General features: G+C 42.9%; 1 pseudogene; it reads right to left on the bottom strand.

Annotated features, from left to right (window-relative positions):
- Positions 1–7,071: 7,071 nt before the first annotated feature.
- Positions 7,072–7,831, bottom strand: LOC144249238 (ribosome biogenesis protein NSA2 homolog pseudogene; annotated as a pseudogene).
- Between the last annotated feature and the right edge of the window lie 4,653 nt (positions 7,832–12,484).

Genomic DNA, 12,484 nt, shown 5'->3' with positions numbered 1-12,484 from the left:
AGCTCCTGTCATTTCTGAAGAAACATCTTTAAATCCTTCAGAATTTGGAGCTATGGGAGCTGAAATCACCAGGATGCCATGAACTTATGACAGATTACCTGGAAAAATCATGCTTATACTTAGAAGGCCCACGTGGAATCCTTTTGGTAGTTGGTCCAACTTTCTGTGTGGTGCTATTCATTGCAGACTGAAAAGTGCTCCCTTTTCAAGTCCAAATGAGTCAAGATGAATTGGAAAGACAGCAGCTTCTCCCTCTACCCATCTCTCTATAGGGCACTGGCTGGACCCAAGGATGGCTTCTGTCTCCACAGAGCTCAATGGCGATTTGCTAAGCACTACAATAAATGAAATAGCAATGAGTCTGACAAATTGCAAGTGTTGGCAGTCAACAGAAAGGAAGAGTTTAACTCCTCATTTTGCACCCTAGCATTAAGCCTTCAGATAAGGAAAGAAAAATGGTCATCCATCAGGACAGTGTGGCCTTCATTATGGAACATAGTTCAGCCAGAAATATTTCCTCATTTTTTGGATCACCTAACTTCCCTGAGCTTGTCTTTTCTTATCGGGTGTAAATTATTTGTTTGTAATTTTTCTGAAATTGCTCTAAGAAGATCAATTGAAAACCTGCGAGGAGAGAGAATATAATTTCACTACCCTCTGTTTTCTGAAAGTCTGCTATTCTTGAATTGTGTGCTTCCTGCCAGGCTGGTGATAATGAATGCTTCTTATGTCCTTAGTCCACAGAAAATCATCAAGAAATAAGTGTGTTCAGTCATTGTTTGGACCACCACAAAGTGTTTTAATATTACCCTCTTTAGTTGGCAAACTTGTACAATAAAGAAACTGGGTTTGATTCAATTAGATAATTTAAAGTTTCCTCTTGTAACGTTTAAAACAGGAACTGCTGCTTTTCAGAGAAAAACTATTTTCCCCCCCTGAGGACTCTGAAGGCAGTTTTCTGTCTTTTCTCCCTCTTTTGAATTCCCAGAGCTCTCACCATCCAGACCATTCATTTCTCACTCTTCTGTATCCACTTTAATATGCCATAATTCCCTTTTTATGCCCTAACCTGACCAGACTATAAACTCCTTAAAGGTAAGAGTCATTGACCATATTTCTTTATTTCTTAAGGTGCCTAAATCAGCAGGTGGTCAGGGCAAAAATTTACGAAGTACTTAATCATGTTTAATGAACTAATTCATTTCTAATTAGAAGTTTCCCCTCATTCTGTTTTAAAATCATAAAGTCATCTAAGATGTATTATGTTTGACAGTCTCTTTTCTAAAATGACCCTGATTTAGTTCACCATGGTGTCCTATACTAAAGTGCTTCTTGTTGGCTCTGGGTGTATAGCATGGTCTGGGTATTATACCTTTTCAATTTTGTTTGAATCAGTGTTGCTGGGTTGAATGAGTTCATCTCGGTACACAGGTCAGATTGGACCATTTCTTTGTGAGTTGGGAATAATTCAGAATTGTTACCACTCTTAAGAAACTTTCATAATTGGAGCATGTTAAGAAAGAATACTTCTCTTAGATGGGTATTATTTACTTACTTATTGCAATTGATAAGGAAGTAACAAAGGTGGTCTTTTCAAAACTTGTTTTCAGAACTTAACTTTGGCTACCAGTTGACCTTCAAGAGACAAGCCCATGCTCTTGGATGTTGTGTGTGTGTTTTCCAAAAACAAAGGGGTTATTTAGTATCTAGACAATATCATTTAAATTCTTAGAAATCTCATAATTGCAGATTTGTGGCATGTATATTATATGAAGAAAAGAAAAATAACCCATGACACTTTGAGGACTTGTTCATGCTCAGAATACATCACAGGGGAGTAAAGATGAGAGTGTTCCTGGGGTGTTATTGATTTTATTTTTAGAAAAAAAACAAGTGCACAGCTGCTTATATACATCGAGTCAAAGTAGAAGTTTATTACAGATGTGAAATTATGCTGTGTGTACCAAGGATAAATGTTTATTCATATTCTAAATTTAACCACCCGCACACTTAAAGGTGGCACTTGGAAGTCAGTATGCCATTTTGGTTCCTGTGCCTGGAATTCTCCCTGCTGCCACGTTGGGAAGAGGCAGTGCTATGGAAAATGCAGAAGGACAGCCAAGCTCCCTCCCCTCCTGTCAGGTAACACATTTGACTCTAGTTTATAAAAGGTGAGTCAGAATTGCTGTAAAAATAGATGACCAGAGTCACCGTCAGGTCTTGTTTTAGCCTGTTCTATGATCTAGAGGGATCTAGAGGGTGCCAGAGGTCATCAGGTGGGGTCCTGCAGGGGACAGAAAGCACACTCAGATGGGATGTTAGAAAGAAGTTGAGGAGGTGTAGCCAGGTCAAGAGAACCACAAAACTCCAAAGCATCCAGGGATTTTTCAACAGGGCCTCTGAGCTTAAAGTGGCAACAGGAAGAGGTTGTTTTGTTGGAGCCTAGGGACAGCTAGAGATACATGAGAGGGGCTAAGACAATGGGAGTGGTGAGGGTCACATCTGCAGCCTAGACTTAAGCAGGAGAGCAGGAGGGAGCAAAGGAGTAGACACCTGGCATCTCTCCTCCTACCTTCCTGTTTCCTCCCATGCCTCCCATTGTCTGAACCCACTGGAAGCCAGAGGCAAGGGGTCTGCACTGTGTAGTTAGTAGAAGTCAACACTTGACCCCAAGGAGATTCCCAGGATGAAACAGAGAAACCCCTGTCAGAGAGACAGGTCTTCCCTTGAAAGACAGTGATTTTTTTTCCTGTTGAATTGCCTGGGAGATGGAGAAGTACAGGGAGTAGTTAAAGAAGGGAAGTGAAAGGTCACCCTAAGGAATCAGAAGTTAGGTAAAGGTTTGACTTACTTGATTTGAAAAAGACTAATGATATGATTTATATCCATAAGAACAAGAAAATAAACTGTCAGCCTTGTGGAGTAGTGGTTAAGAACATTCACAGTGGAGTGAGAAGGTTCAGCTTCCATCTGAGCTTGGCCCCTTACCAGCTGGGATATCTTGGTTAATTTTCTCTCTGAAGCTCTGTTGCTTGTTTTTAAAGTAGGGATCGTTATATTGTGCCTACTCCCAAAGGATTCATGGAAAGCTGAAATGGGAAGATCATGGCAAAGTGCTTGGTCTGGGACATAGTCAGCACTCAGTAAATATAGCTGCCAGATGCTAATACAAACTTCAGAGAGGCTGTCTCAAAAGATGTCCTCTCTGCGTAGGAAGTCAATGTGGGTGAGGATAAGGGCATGGGGTATTTATGATTATTGAAAAGCAACATGAACTGCAATGTCCTGAAGAGTACTCTTTTTGTCTGTTTTCTGTTGCTCTAACAGAATGCCAGAGACGTGGTGGGTTATAAAGTTTGGTTTTATTTTGGTTTATAGTTCCAGAGGTAGGAAAGTCCAAGAGCATGGTGTGGTATCTGCTTGGCTTCTGGTGGGGGGGCTTATGCTGCTTCAACTTATGGCATAAATCAGAAAGGCAAGCTTGTTTGTGCAGAAGAGGTAAAACAGAGGGGGCAGCTGCACACTATAACACCTGGTAACTAATCCCATTAGATAAGAGCCAGAACTCACTTGAAAAAGCCATTGATCTGTTCATTGGCTCCACCACGGCGCAAACACCTTTCACAAGTTCCCATCTTCCAATAATCATGCTGAGGACCAGGCCTCAGCATGAGTTCCAGTGAAGACAAACGGTGTTGAAATCATGACCAGTGCCCAGCCTCCTGAGTGAGAGTCTGGCTTATCTCCCTGATGTTGGTGCCTGTGGGCTGGGAAGTGGGGTCAGCAGCTAACTAAAGGAGGCTGTGCTGCTAGATTCCTATCAGAACAGGGCTGAGAAGACCGTGCCCAAGGCCTTGATCTTTTTTGCCTCCCCAGCTTCAGACTGAGGTTGCTTTTGAAAGATTTCTCAGGGCCCTGCTCAGAATCTTTCTTTGAGAAGATGACACAGCATGAGGGAGTCATATGCTGAGAGCACACCAGGAAAAAAAATGAGGTGTCTTGAGAAAAAAAAGGATCCAAGGAAAAAATTGCAGATGAGTTGAGTCCTTTAAGTGAGTCCATTCTAACTGTTTAATTTTAAGAAATGAAAATGGGAAGCAGACTGGATGAACATAGTAACAATAGCAGACTTGAAAATTAGGGTCAGAATGCTGTCCTAAATCTGTGACACATGGCACAGGTGTGGATTGAACATGTTCCTACCATTGGCATTTTCCTGGCTTATTTCTGCTGCAGCCCTCAACTCCTTTCCAGATGATGACCTGCTAGACCCCCAGCCCACCCACAAGCCAGCAACTGCCCAGGCAATGTCTTCTGTAGTGGAGACGCCAGCCAGCCGTAGATGTCAGCGATGGGGTGTGTGTGTTAGCTAGTGAGAAGGGCCAGACAGTAGCACAGAATACACTATGCTGTGGAGCCTGGCAGTCTGTGACATTTTCAGGATTACCTGGTTTTTAACAATCTGTGGATTTGACCATCCTGTTATAAGAAAGTATTTAAAATACACCTACAACACCAAATAATAAATAAATTCAATCTCATGGTTATAATTTCACCATGCAAGTCGAGACTGGAAGCTTTGGGCAAATAGAGTTGTGGCAATTTGATGCACAATTATGGCTGGTGTGGATGCCCTTAAGGAGAATCCAACTTAGGTTTTTAGGTTTTGTTTTGTTTTTGTTTTGTGTGTGTGGTGCTGGGGATTGAACCCAGGGTCTTATGCATGTGAAGCAAGCATTCTACCAGCTGAGCTATATCCAGCCCCAAACTTAGTCTTCACCTCAACTTCGTAGTCACTCAGTTGGTTGATCAAACAAACATGTATATACTTAGCATTAGGCTTTGAGAGGCACTAAAGAGAAGAAATCTATAGGGGAGGTCTGAGGGCTGAGGTTTGGGGGGACACACAAATGGTTCCACTAGTGTGGGATTTCCATCTCTCTTTCATTCCTCCAAGTGCCAGAGGACACTGCCTGGGAGTCATCATGGTAGGAGTTCTGCCTTGAGCTGCAGAGTTAACCTGCCACGGGCCTTCAAGAGAAGGTGAGACAACAGCTCCCTCCTAAAGAATCCCCTGTGCTGTCTCCCTGCTTGTGACAGATTGCAAGCAGCCCCTCTGTCCCAAGGTTGTTTGACCCTCCTGCAGTTATTTGCCTTTGCACTATAGACCAGAAACAGTGGCCTTTGTTAAGATGCAGACTCTAGTGGACATGGTTATTTTGCTTTTGTAAGAAAGCAGTTTCTTCAAAAATACTTAGTGTGGTGCATGCCTATAACCCCAGCAGCTTGGGAGACTGAGCCAAGAGGATTAGGAGTTCAAAGTCAGCCTCAGCAACCTAGTGAGGCCCTAAGCAACTCAGTGAGACCTTGTCTCTAAATAAAATATGAAAAAGATCTGGGGATATGACTTGGTGGTTAAGTGCCAATGGGTTCAATCCCCAGTACCAAAAAAAAAATTAAAATTAATGCTTAAAGTAGACCAAAAAGTCTCCTTCCTTCTCACCATGCTCAGAAGTGAAAATGTCATCCCAGCCCTTTCCCCTCCACCCTCCCTGCCTCCCCAGAGCATCCAGCCTAGAAACTACTCATCCTTCACTGCCCAGCTCCACCGTTATCTCCTCTCTGACGTTTTTCAAATCAGTGTCCCACTCACTGGTGCCAGGAGCCTGGCTCCTGCCTTTGCATTTACACAGACCCACCCCAATGACCCCCTTCACCTCTGTTCCTCTGGAAGCAGGAACTGCTGGAGTGGAAAGACCCTGCCATCTATGTGTCCCTAGGGCCTAATCTGGGATCAGGAACAGAGTGATGGGTAAATGTTTGTTAAGTGGACAAATTAGGAAATGAGCAAGTGATCTTTTAGAAAGGCATAGGTGTATAAATACACAACGGCTCCTTACGACAGTGGCGCCGAACATAGACAAACAGAGGTTACCAGCACAAACACCTTCAGACAGGAGCTGTTAGAGAAAGGTTTGTTTTAATATTTGGTTTCAGCTTCTGGTAGTGGAAGCAGGAACTTTCACATGCTTAAATTAAGAAGACAAATGTCCTCCTGGGAAAACAGGGAAAGGATGTGACTCTGCCACCAGTATATGGCATGGCAGTTAAAGCCTTATGAAAACATGCAATGCCAAGATAACAGCAGGGAATGGGCAGGGGCCTATTCTTGCTCTGTTATGCAATGTAGATACTTTCTCTTGCAGAAATCATTGAGACCACTTGTTGTTTTTCTTAGCCCTTTAATTATAGACTCTCTGATGCTGTCACCTACCCTGCTGCAGGACGACAGGCAGGCTTTCCTTCCTGCATACATTGCTCAAGCACTTGGCCTTGAGGTGACAGTGTTTGCTAATGTGAGCCTAATGTGAGTTCTGCATTAGCATCTTGCAGGACCTCCTGGAGCTCTGCTCCAACCGCAGGGTCCTTGTTTCTCCCTCCTGGTGTCACAGACATGCTTCTGGAACTGTTTTCTTGTTTTGCTTTGCTTTGTAGTGTGGTTAGTGAGGTGTTTGAAGTGTTGCTTGTGCATGTGTTTGTGATCTTTAGAAATATTTTTTGCAAGAAGCTATTTTTAAAGCAAGTGATAAAGAAACCCCAGAACACTGAAGCCTTGGAGCAAAGCAAAATCTGAGTCTCAGGAGGTTGCTCATCACTGAGCCAACTTGTCCGCTAGCCAGCTGACTGGGCCCCATCTATTGTTATGTCTTACTCAGGTAGGTCAGGATTGGGCTGCTTATAAATGAAGACAGACAATAAACTTGTAGAGAGACCCAATAACAACTTTAACATTAAGAAGTAAATGTAATTCTCACAATAAAATGTGATAGGCCAGCCTTCCCAAGATGACCACTGGGTGACCAAGGACTGGTCATAACTTCTTCTTCTTTTGTATTTATTTATCTATCTATGTATCTATCTATTTATTTATTTATTTTTACAGTTTAATAAATAGTTCTCTTAATGACTTAATATGTAAGGCTGTTTGGTAGTATTCATAAATATCACAGTTATGGTGGTTTTTCTGATGGATTTGTAGTCTTTAATAATTATAAGGAGTGTAAAAGTCTGTCAAACCAGTAAGACTGCATTTATGCATATATTTTTTTCAGGATTATTGGTAACCTGGTCTATTTTCCCTAAATAACTTTGCCTCCTTGTCTTACAAGGCCCAACTCCCTCACATTCACCTCAATGACTATACCCAAAATTGTATATTGTAGGGATGAAGGATTCTTTTTCACCCCAAGTATTGGGTAGGCAAAAGGTGGCTTTCAGTTCAGGATGTGTTACATGGGCCTTGTTGAGATGTAAGCCCATTGGTCTGATGAATCTGTCATGTTTAGGTGTTTTCTTGTAAAGCCATCTCCAACAGAGCAGACTTGAGCAACCCTCCTCTTCCAGGCCTTCTTTATTCTCTTTCCTGTTTGAATCACTTTTAAGACTTCTGTTTCTTCCTGGGCACCAACTTTGGGAAGGGGGGCTTCCCCTCCTTCCCCTCTTCTCTTTTCTTTTTTGTTTAATCATGTTGGAAAGTACTTTTGCTTGGGTCTGTCCCTCTCTGTCCAGGAGATACGCTGGTACTGCTCCCTGGGGAGTCTTTTCAGCCATTCTTTGATTTGGTATTTCACTTTTCATGCATCTTTTTCATTTGTATTTTCTCCACATGGTGCTGTGTGTGGTAGAGTTTGGCCTTCAGACCAATCTTATTTTTATTTTTATTTTTGCCTTCTTTGAAATGTTCTCCACTTTCCTTCTTCCTCTTTTTCTCATGGTAATCCAAATGATATCCATATTTATGGGGTAATTCAATATATTCATTTTGTGGCATGGTGACAGCCACAGAGCTGTGGGCACAGCCTCCAGGGCCAGAAGCAGCTCTCGATTTCCAGGTACCAAAGACCCAGGAGCTGGCTCCTTGCAGCGCAGAAGAGGAAAGAGCTTTAAAACTGCAGGGTGAGGAGCACTCATGTGCATCCTTTCTGAGCCTCTCTTTAAACCAGCTGGCCATGATTTATTCTTTTTTTAAAAAATATTTATTTCTTTTAGTTGTACACAATGTCTTTATTTATTTTTATGTGGTGCTGAGGATTGAACCCAGGGCCTTGCAGGAGCCAGGCAAGCTCTCTACTGATGAGCCACAACCCCAGCCCGTGGCCATGATTTATTCTGATGGTCTAAAAATGAGTTGACCAGCTTTGGGAAGACATTGTGCTCTTTGGTCCTCAGGTTCCATATCTGGGAAATGGGATAATACAACCCCCACACAGTGGTGTTTTGGAATTCAGTGTGATAGTGTCCAAGGATATAGCAGGGACCAGTATGAGAGACAAGATTTTAGAACAGAAAAATGATGGTTTTTCAAAGCTGGGCACGGGTAGATTTGATGACTCAGCTCTACTACTATTAACTATGAGACCTCACTCTTTATTTAGTCACCTGTACAGTGGGACCAACAATACCTGTTCTACAAGTTTGTTGCTAATATTAAATAAGACACTGCGTCCAATGATACAATGTAACAAAAGACTGACCATGAAAGTTAAAATATCTAGATCTATATGGTATCCGCCGGAAATGATCTTTCAGAAAGGAGCCACTTAAATGTTATTTTATGTAAAGTCTTTCCTACTATTGGGTTACTCGATTACTTTGTTTTGAATCCTCAACTATATTCTGGAAAAGAAACACTAGACCTGAAATCACCTTCACCATTGATCATTTTGTCTCTCTGTACAGGTCACTTAACAGAATCACTTTTTTGAAAAGGAAGCTCAGAAATCTAACCCAGATAGACTCTCAATTGCAAGAGTTTAAAGGAATTGTAAACAACCTTTTTAAAAGCTTCCTCCCTTCCATTTCAAAAGATATGAAAGCATCTATAGTGCACACCAAGTCTCCCACCTCTCCTGACACTCAGAGCCACCCAGATATCCACAGACAGTATTTCATGGTGGCCTTTTAAAAGTCCACCATGGAATATGATGAAGGCACTGAAAAGAATGAGGTGGTTGCATGGAAAGTTCTCCAAGATTCTTAATTTTAACAGCGAGGGCTAGCCCAGAGTTTGCAATACACAGTGACACTTTAGAAGAAATGGCCGGTGGCTGAGACTGTGCCCGTCTGTGGAGATGTGGGTGGCTGAGTGTCAAGAGAGATGGGGGACTTGGTTTTCACTATTGATGCTTTTATATCATTTGAAATGGAAGGAAGGAAGGAAACTTTTAAAACAATTGTTTACAATTGCTTCACTTAACATGATATTCTTCAACTCCACCCATTTACCTAAAAATGCCATAATGTCATTCTTCTTTAAGACTGAGTAATGCTCCCATGTGTGTGTACCTCATTTTCTTTATCCATTAATCTGTTGAAGGGCACCTAGGTTGGTTCCATAGTTTAGGTATTGTGAATTGAACTGCTGTAAACAAACACTGATGTGGCTGCATCGCTGTAGTATGCTTATTTTAAGTCCTTTGAGTATAAACCTAGAGGTGGACTGTGTAGGGGTCTGGACATATAGCAGACCTATTCTGAGCAGTCAGAAATCAAACATAGTAGTCAGGTATATAGTAAGATGGTACTGTTATTATGAAAGGCAGATGGGAAGACTATTAGCCCTGTCGGCTTGCTAACCACTGAGCCCCAGAATTAAGCAGGCTTACCTGTGCCCAGGTGCTGCAGGGATAGACCACCAGAAAGCAACCCTTTACCAGCAGGACAGAGCCCCAAGGGCTGGCCAAAGCCAAGACAAATCATTTCCGCCTTTCCAGTGACACAGAATAGGCCAGGCAGACAGAGTCCCCAAGTTCCCTCCCTGAGCAGCAATACTTTCTAACACTATTTTTGAGAAAAAGCATGTGCTCATCTGGACTAATTCTCCCTACATTAAGATGAGGAAACTGAGGCCAGTCTGGCTCGAGGTTGAGGGAGGAGCCAACAGTCACCCAGGACACTGAGAGTAGAGCGGGGACAAGAAACCCATCGCTGCCTCTCAAACTTCTCTTGGTGTGTTGACCAGAGTCAGTGATCTGATCTTGCCTGGGCCCTCAGTAGAATTCTTTCCTTCATGTTTGGACACAGAGCCTGTGACCCTCAGGGGGGCAAACTCCACCACCACTGGCTGCTTTCAGCCTGTCAGAGGAGCAATGAGCTGGAGAGCGTTGACCACCGTAAGTGAGCAGCTGCCCACATGCCCATTCTTGATATGAACTGCTGCAGTTATAGCAACCACACCAGTCATCATGTCCAGTGCCAGTTGTAAGGAATGGCTGTGCGAAATCCCAGCATTCATTCGTTGCCAGACCAATAGCAAGTTGACAATCCAGGCCTAGGCATGGGCGTAGTATGTATTGATCTGAGTTCTGGGGAAGAGTCACATGCAATACTGGTCCTACATAGAGGGCCCTTTCAGATAAGCAGGGAGGGATGCAGGGAAGGACAGGAGGCAGGAAAGTAGGGAGAGAAAGGGGGAGGGAAGAAGCAAGAATGGGAGGAAAAGGGAATTTTAGTTGTCAGAGTTTACTTTTTTAAAAGATGGCAGAAAATTGAATAATGTCACCATTATTCTGATTTCTCTAGTACTATTTTTTACAATGCTTAAACCATGTTTTATTATTGAAGCAAACCAGAAATAAGAAAGACCTGAAATTTTCACTTTGGCTTCTGTGTCACTGATTCCTCTATGGGGCTGAGGCTTTGAGGAGAAAAATCATTAGGCTCTGAAGCAAAACAGATCTGGATTTGAATTTCACTTATTCACTGGGCATGTGACCTTGGGAAAGATAACTTAATGTCTTTGAGTTTCATTTTCCTCCTCTCTAGGAGAGAAAAACATTTGTTAGCCTCGGGACTTCTTAGGTGCCTCCTTAGCACCTTGAACTTTCTGTATAACACTTTTCAAACTAGTTACTTGCTTAATGTTAGTTTGACTTTGTTGCTGGACTAAGGCAGCTTGAAAGGGGGACTGTTCTGCCTTAGTCACGACTCTGAATTTGGAATGCTGTGCCCAGCATAGACGTATTTGCTGGAAGGATGATGGGTAGATGGGTGTGTGAGTGGGTGATGGGTAGGTGGATGGTTGGATGGGTGGATAGATGGGTGAATGAGTAGAAAGACGCTTCAGGAAAATGATAACCATACAATATAATATGTCTAAAGGGACGACCCCAGGATCTGGAACATTCCAGGCACTTAAAAATTCTTTACTGCTTTTGGTGGAGGACCTCACCTTTTCTTCTATCTCTGTATTCCAGGATTCTCTGACTCTCAGTATAATAATGGGCAAAATTTTTTTTTTAGCTGGTCAGTAGCAACATTGATGGGGACATGGTATGTGGGTTGCTTTCATGAGAATTTAGTCTATGATTGCCACAGCTATTCTATATCTGAAGAGACACCAATGCCCACAGTGAACTCAAGCTATTCAGAGGATATTGTTATAATAGGAGGAAAAGCTGGTTCTTCTCTCTCTCTCTCTCTCTCTCTCTCTCTCTCTCTCTCTCTCTTTTTAACCAGAAATTTTACCCAGGGGTGCTTAACTACTGAGCCACATCCCCAGCCCTTTTTAATATTTTTATTTAGAAATAGAATCTCACAAAGTTGCTGGGGGCCTTGCTAAGTTGCTGATGCTGGGTTTGAACTTGGGATCCTCCTGTCTCAGACTCCTGAATTGCTGGGATGACAAGTGTGCCCCACCATATCTGCCTCGAGAGTGGCTCTTCTATATGGCAGAGGAGAAGATGGCTGGAGGTACAACCAAATTGTCCCCTTCTCTTGGAGCTAACCTCCTCAGGAAGCATAATTATCAAGATGTAACTATGTAAAATAATCTCTTTACTTTCTATTGCAACCGTACTTCAGGCTACTTGTGCTCTGCCACGTGCCACTTTGACCTTATGTTATAATGGCATATGTGTGGCCAGGGGCCTGACACTCAGCAGGCAGCCAGCTCGTGCTTGTGGAATGAACGAATGAGTTGATGTCTTATTCATCTCCTGATTCCTCGTGGTTCCACTCTGATCTCACATTCATATCTGCACCAGTGTCTAGTGCAAAGGCAGTGAGGATGATACCCAAATTGGAGCTCCTCTGTCTTTCATCCCCCTCACCCCTTTGTTCCCCTTTATTGCCATCATTTGTCTCCATGTAACTGCCAGACCTCCCACTCACAAGTTCCATCTTCTCTATTTCCATTCACTCTTCATCTCACTTGACTATGGTTTCTATCCACACTAATACTGCAAGATCACCAAACCCCCTGGTTGCACAGTGACAGGTCCTGTCCTGCTTATCTCCCTGGAACGGATTCTGAGTTGTTGACCACTTCCCCCTTATGACTCATACTTTGCCCCCGTGTTTCCCCATCCCGTGGTTTCTCTCTTATCTTGCTGGTCTCTGCTCATTTCCCTGTTCTCCATGTGCCTCAAATTTTGAATATCCTGCAGCATTCTGCCAAAGTCCTTCCTGTGCCACTCTGAGTATC

The sequence above is a fragment of the Urocitellus parryii genome, chromosome 11, assembly GCF_045843805.1.
Source record: "Urocitellus parryii isolate mUroPar1 chromosome 11, mUroPar1.hap1, whole genome shotgun sequence".
Lineage (NCBI taxonomy): Eukaryota > Metazoa > Chordata > Mammalia > Rodentia > Sciuridae > Urocitellus > Urocitellus parryii.
The sequence above is the reverse complement of the archived record's forward strand: the minus strand, read 5'-3'. Positions and strand labels throughout refer to the sequence as shown.